Source organism: Schistocerca cancellata, chromosome 2, assembly GCF_023864275.1.
Source record: "Schistocerca cancellata isolate TAMUIC-IGC-003103 chromosome 2, iqSchCanc2.1, whole genome shotgun sequence".
Lineage (NCBI taxonomy): Eukaryota > Metazoa > Arthropoda > Insecta > Orthoptera > Acrididae > Schistocerca > Schistocerca cancellata.
Window position 1 is genome coordinate 570,602,911 of NC_064627.1, and position 6,000 is coordinate 570,608,910.

The following is a 6,000-nucleotide window of genomic DNA, read 5'->3' on the forward strand; positions in this document are numbered from 1 at the left end:
GAAGAATATAAGAGGGGTGTTCAGTAAGTAATGCAACACAGTTTTTTCTCGAGCAATTTGGGTTGAAAAGTTGAGGAATTTTGAACATCGTGGACTATTCACGCTTCAGCCCCTATAGCTTCATGAAGTTCCAATAGATGGCGACGCTAACCGTTGCGTCTGTGGAGTGCGTTCTAAGAAGAGAGAGAGCTGTCAATGACTTTCTTTTGGCGGAAAAGTAGAGCATCGCAGACATTCATAGGCGCTTGCAGAATGTATACGGAGATCGGCAGTAAAAAAATAAAAAAAAGAAGGCACACTGTGTCGTTCGGTAAGGCGTCCGTCATTACCCCAACAAGGTTGCGCAAACCTGTCCAATCTCCCATCTCCCGCGTGCCGGCAGGCCGCACACAGCTGTGACTCCTGCAGTGTTGGAACGTGCGGACACTCTCATTCGAGGTGATCGACGGATCACAATCAAACACCTCCCTACTTAGCCGGGCGTCTCTGTTGGTAGTGCTCACAGTCATCCACCAGTAAGGGTACCCAATGGCGTGTGCCCTCTGGGTTTCTCGCCGCCTAACTGAAGACCATAAAGATCTACCACCTGTTTGGTACAATGAAAAATGAACTCCATGAGAAACAGTATGCGGATGACGAGAAATTTATTAACGCAGCAAGACCGTTGGCTGCAAAATCGACCAGTAGAAAGGTACCCTGTGGGCATACAATCACTCCCCGTAAGGTGGATTAAGGCCGTCAAATTAAATGAAGATTATGCTGAAAAATATCATCCTGTAGCCAAAAGAGTGGGAAATAATATGGGGTATTGGAATCTTGAATAAAACGAACCTGCTTTCATATAAAAAAAAGTGTTGCATTAGTTACTGAACGCCCCTCGTATGATGTAAGTAGCTGCCACCTCTGGCAGCAACAATGGCTCGCTCCTGGCTTGGCTTAGGGAGTGGAAATGAGATTGGATGACAGATACTGTAGACCATTCCACGCTGTTTCAGGTCTATGCCAGAGTTCATTGATCGCAGTGGTCGGTGATTGGTGCTGCGTCAGTCTCTCGGCAAACCATGCCCGTGGTTTATAGTGAGTGAGAGATCTCGAGTACTTGCTGATCAGGATAACGGTTCAGCACCAACTGTATCGAGACCAGTTAGGGCGGCACAGGCAACATTCGAACTTCCGGCACCTTGTTCAAAGGTTGCTACAGCGACACTTCGAAAATGGGACTTAACATATGAGAAATTTAGCGGCTGCTGTCCAAATTACCGGCTATGTGAACCACATTTGATCGCGTTGTGCGTCCAGTTGTATCCCATGGACACTTAGGACATGTACTGAGCCCATATAACGATGACGAAAGCAATCTGGAAACGAATGTTCTCCTCGGATCTCCATTCACGGACATGTCCATCTTGATGGCGTGTGCGTAACCGCGATGTCAAAAAAGACGACGTCGCGCCATTCTTGTGTCCATTGTTTTCCTTGGACGCACCACTGTCAGACTGCCTCTCTCTCCTGCCGCGTCAAGGGAAGCCGCAACAATGGTCACCAGGCTGACAGTCCATGAACTCCAAATATCATCGCACTGCCCTTGTGGATACTTCCCTTGCTGCAACAGCAGTGTTGTGGTCAGTCGAGTAATGCAACATGATGTAAAGGATGTACATTGAGGGTAGTGGGTGATCTGTAACCACGGAAGGTCCGTATGGTGGTTATCGTTGCGTCTTGTGACACGCTGGGAACGCAGATATTTTCTCTAAGCGAGAGGTGTATTGTTTTCTTTATTTGTAAGCAGTGAGAGCGACTTATTTTGTATGTCTCATTGTACAGAATGTGATACTATTATACACTGAACGTGACTGATGTTGATGCCATTGTATCGAAAACTATCTCGTTATTTTACAATGTAAGAGTGATCTGTTTTGTATGTCATATTCTACTGAAAACCTATACTGAAAAATCTTCATTGGTTGATGGTCGGTAGGAGCTTTGGTTTAGTGACTAGTTGGCAATGTGAGTGGTAGTAGATCTATATTTAGCTGAGTGCTAATGTAGGTAACCTTAATTAAATCAGACAGTTGTCCTTTATTTTGCTGCCTTGCATTGACATTTTTCATCTGCATTATTTACATCGACATTAGGTTCAAATGGCTCTGAGCACTATGGGACTTAACATCTATGGTCATCAGTCCCCTAGAACTTAGAACTACTTAAACCTAACTAACCTAAGGACAGCACACAACACCCAGTCATCACGAGGCAGAGAACATCGACATTAGGACTCCGCAATGGTACTTCCGCCACCACTGATTGATCCCCTCTTTCTTGCTCCACTGGCGAAGGGGCGTGGAAGAATGATTGTCGGTAAGCCTCTCTGTTAGCTCTAATTTCTTGAATTTTTTCGACGCGCTCGTTTCGCGAGAGGCATGTGGGAAAATATCGTATGTTGTACGTCTTTTCCAGCAAAGTACTCTCTCGACATTTCAATAGCAAACCTCTCCGTAATACACAACGCCTCTCTTGCAGTGTCTACCATAGGAATTTGTTGAGCATCTCTCTAACGCTCTAGCGCCAATCAAACGATCCCGTGACGAAACGAGCCGCTCTTCGCTCGATCCTCTCTCCCCTCCCCCTCCCCCTTCAGTTTCTCTATGAGTCCTACTTGGTAAGGGTCCCAGATAAATCAACAATACTCAAGAATCGTTCGAACAAGCGGATTGTAAGCCATTTCTTTCTTGGATCTTCCTATGAATTTGCCTGGCACCTGCTTTTCCTACTATTTATACACTACTGGTTATTAAAATTGCTACACCACGACGATGACGTGCTACAGAAGCAAAATTTAACCGACAGGAAGAAGATGCTATGATATGCAAATGATTAGCTTTTCAGAGCTTTCACACAAGGTTGGCGCCGGTGGCGACACCTACAACGTGCTGACATGAGGGAAGTTTCCAACCGATTTCTCATACAGAAACAGCAGATGACCGACGTTACCTGGTGAAACGTTGTTGTGATGCCTCGTGTAAGGAGGAGAAATGCGTACCATCACGTTTTCGTCTTTTATAAAGGTCGGATTGTAGCCTATCGCGATTGCGGTTTATCGTATCGTGACATTGCTGCTCGCGTTGGTCGAGATCCAATGACTGTTAGCAGAATATGGAATCGGTGGGTTCAGGAGGGTAATACGGAACGCCGTGCTGGATCCCAACGACCTCGTATCACTAGCAGTCGAAATGACAGGCATCTTATCGGCATGGCTGTAATGGATCGTGCAGCCACGTCTCGATCCCTGAGTCAACAGATGGGGACGTTTACAGGACAACAACCATCTGCACGAACAGTTCGACGACGTTTGCAGCAGCATGGACTATCAGCTTGGAGACCATGGCTGCGGTTACCATTGACACTGCAACACAGACATTAGCGCCTGCGATGGTGTACTCTACGACGAACCTGGATGCACGAATGGCAAAACATCGTTTTTTTCGGATGAATCCAACTTCTGTTTACAGCATCATGATAGTCGCATCCGTGTTTGGCGACATCGCGGTGAACGCACATTGGGAGCGTTATTCATCATCGCCATATTGGCGTATCACCCGGCGTGATGGTATGGGATGCCACTGGTTACACGTCTCGGTCACCTCTTGTTCGCATTGACGGCACTTTGAGCAGTGGACGTTACATTTCAGATGTGTTACGACCCGTGGCTCTAGCCTTCATTCGATCCCTGCGGATCCCTACATGTCAGCAGGATAATGCACGACCGCATGTTGCAGGTCCTGTACGGGCCTTTCTGGATACAGAAAATGTTCGACTGCTGCCCTAGCCAGCACATTCTCCAGATATCTCACCGATTGTGAACGTCTGGTCAATGGTGGCTGCGCAACTGGCTCGTCACAATGCGGCAGTCACTACTCTTGATGAAATGTGGTATCGTGTTGAAGTTGCATGGGCAGCTGTACCTCTACACGCCACCCAAGCTCTGTTTGACTCAATGCCCAGGTGTATCAAGTCCGTTATTACGGCCACAGTTGGCTGTTCTGGATACTGATTTCTCAGGATCTATGTACCAAAATTGCGTGAAAATGTCATCAGTTGTCAGTTCTAGTATAATATATTTGTCCAATGAATACCCGTTTATCATCTGCATTTCTTCTTGGTGTAGCAATTTTAATGGCCAGTTGAGTAGCAGAGTATTATGTGGTCGTTCCACTTAAGGTCGCTGTGGATAGTTACTTCTATATTTTTTTGCGGTAGATACTGTTTACAGCAATTTGTCATCAATAGTGTAGTGGCGCAACAGTGCATTGCTTTTGCTGTATATGCGCAATACATTACATTTACTGACGTTCAGGCTCAACTGCAAGAGCCTGCACCATTCATCAATCCTCTGTAGGTTATTCTGCAGACCGATACTGTCCTTTGGCGTTGCTACTTTCTTCTAGACAACTGCATCATCTGCGAACAGCCTTAAGGAGCTGCCGACGCGTTCTAGTGTATCATTTATATACATTGTTAACTGTCCTGTCACACTATCTTAGGGTACTCTGGAAATTACCTGTAGATCTGTCGCTTTTGTTCCGTTAAGAGCGACATACTGAGTTCTGCCTGCAAGATAGTTTTGAATCCTGTTGCAAATCTGACTGTAGGATCCCACAGGTATCTTATCTGGTCCTGATCCCTTTTCACTACTTGGTGATCGTAGTTGTATTCCACGATCAATTATCTTGATATTTGCCATTTCGACGTTCGTATGATGATTGAAAGTAAGAACCGTATTACGACCTCCCGCGGTGAAACAATTTCGAAAGACCGAATTTTGTATTTCTGCCTTATCTCTGTTATCTTCCGTTTTGGTAACAACATGGTCACTGAGTGACTAAATAGATGATTCCGAACCGCTTACTAAGTAACACCAAAACCTCTAAGGGCTTTAGTGAGATCAGTTGACAAAATTTTACCTTCAAAGTCATTGAAAGCTTGTCTCATTGCTCTCCTTATGCTCATTTTCAATTCGTACAGCTTTTGTTCGTCTGCTAGGTTTTTACTTCTCTTGAATCTGTGATGAAGCTCTCTTATCCTTTAAGACCCTAATATCTGGCTCGGAATATAATTTTCAAGAGGATATTGAGCGATGCTTTCGAGTTTTTTTCCAATTTTTACACTACATCTTCGCCCTTAGGATTGGATATTTGAAGCTCACTGCTCAGATAATCTGCAATTTTTATCCTGTCACTCTTGCTAAGCAAAAATATTTTCCTGCCTTTCATAACATTCCTTGTAATTCTGGTAGTTTTATTGCTATCGCGCCTTTTGACCACCGATACGTATGTTCGACTTTCGCGGGCAATTTGTCTCTGATCCGAATTGGGGGGGAGGGGGAGGGGAGGGAGGGAGTTCCTCTAACCCCACATACAGCGTTACCTAATTGCCGGTGTGTGTCTGTGTCTGTCTGTGTGTGTGTGTGTGTGTGTGTGTGTGTGTGTTTGTGTAATTCAGCAAAATGATAATTTAGTAGATTTTTGGACTAATTATCAACTAAAAGATATTTCATATTAGTTCGCTGTGGTGGGTTGGATACGGTAAATTCCTTATTTATTTTATGCGTCTCTCAATGGTAAAATTCTTCTCCGAACTAGAAGATAGACTACTCGGTCTGTGCATTTGAATAAAGTGCAGTGAAATTCGATGTCTGCGTGTATCAGGCCTTTTGGACATAGACCATAATTAATTTATAGTGATTGTAAAATACAGGGAGACCAAGAGATGCATACAGTAATCGGCTTCAGATGGATGTACAGGGTAGTCATAATTAAACTTTCGCTACCTGAGGGGGCATCCATGAAAAACCAGTGGTCGTAAATGATGGTTCAAATGGCTCTGAGCACTATGGGACTTAACTCCTGAGGTCATCAGTCCCCTAGAACTTAGAACTACTTAAACCTAACTAACCTAAGGACATCACACACATCCATGCCCGAGGCAGGATTCGAACCTGCG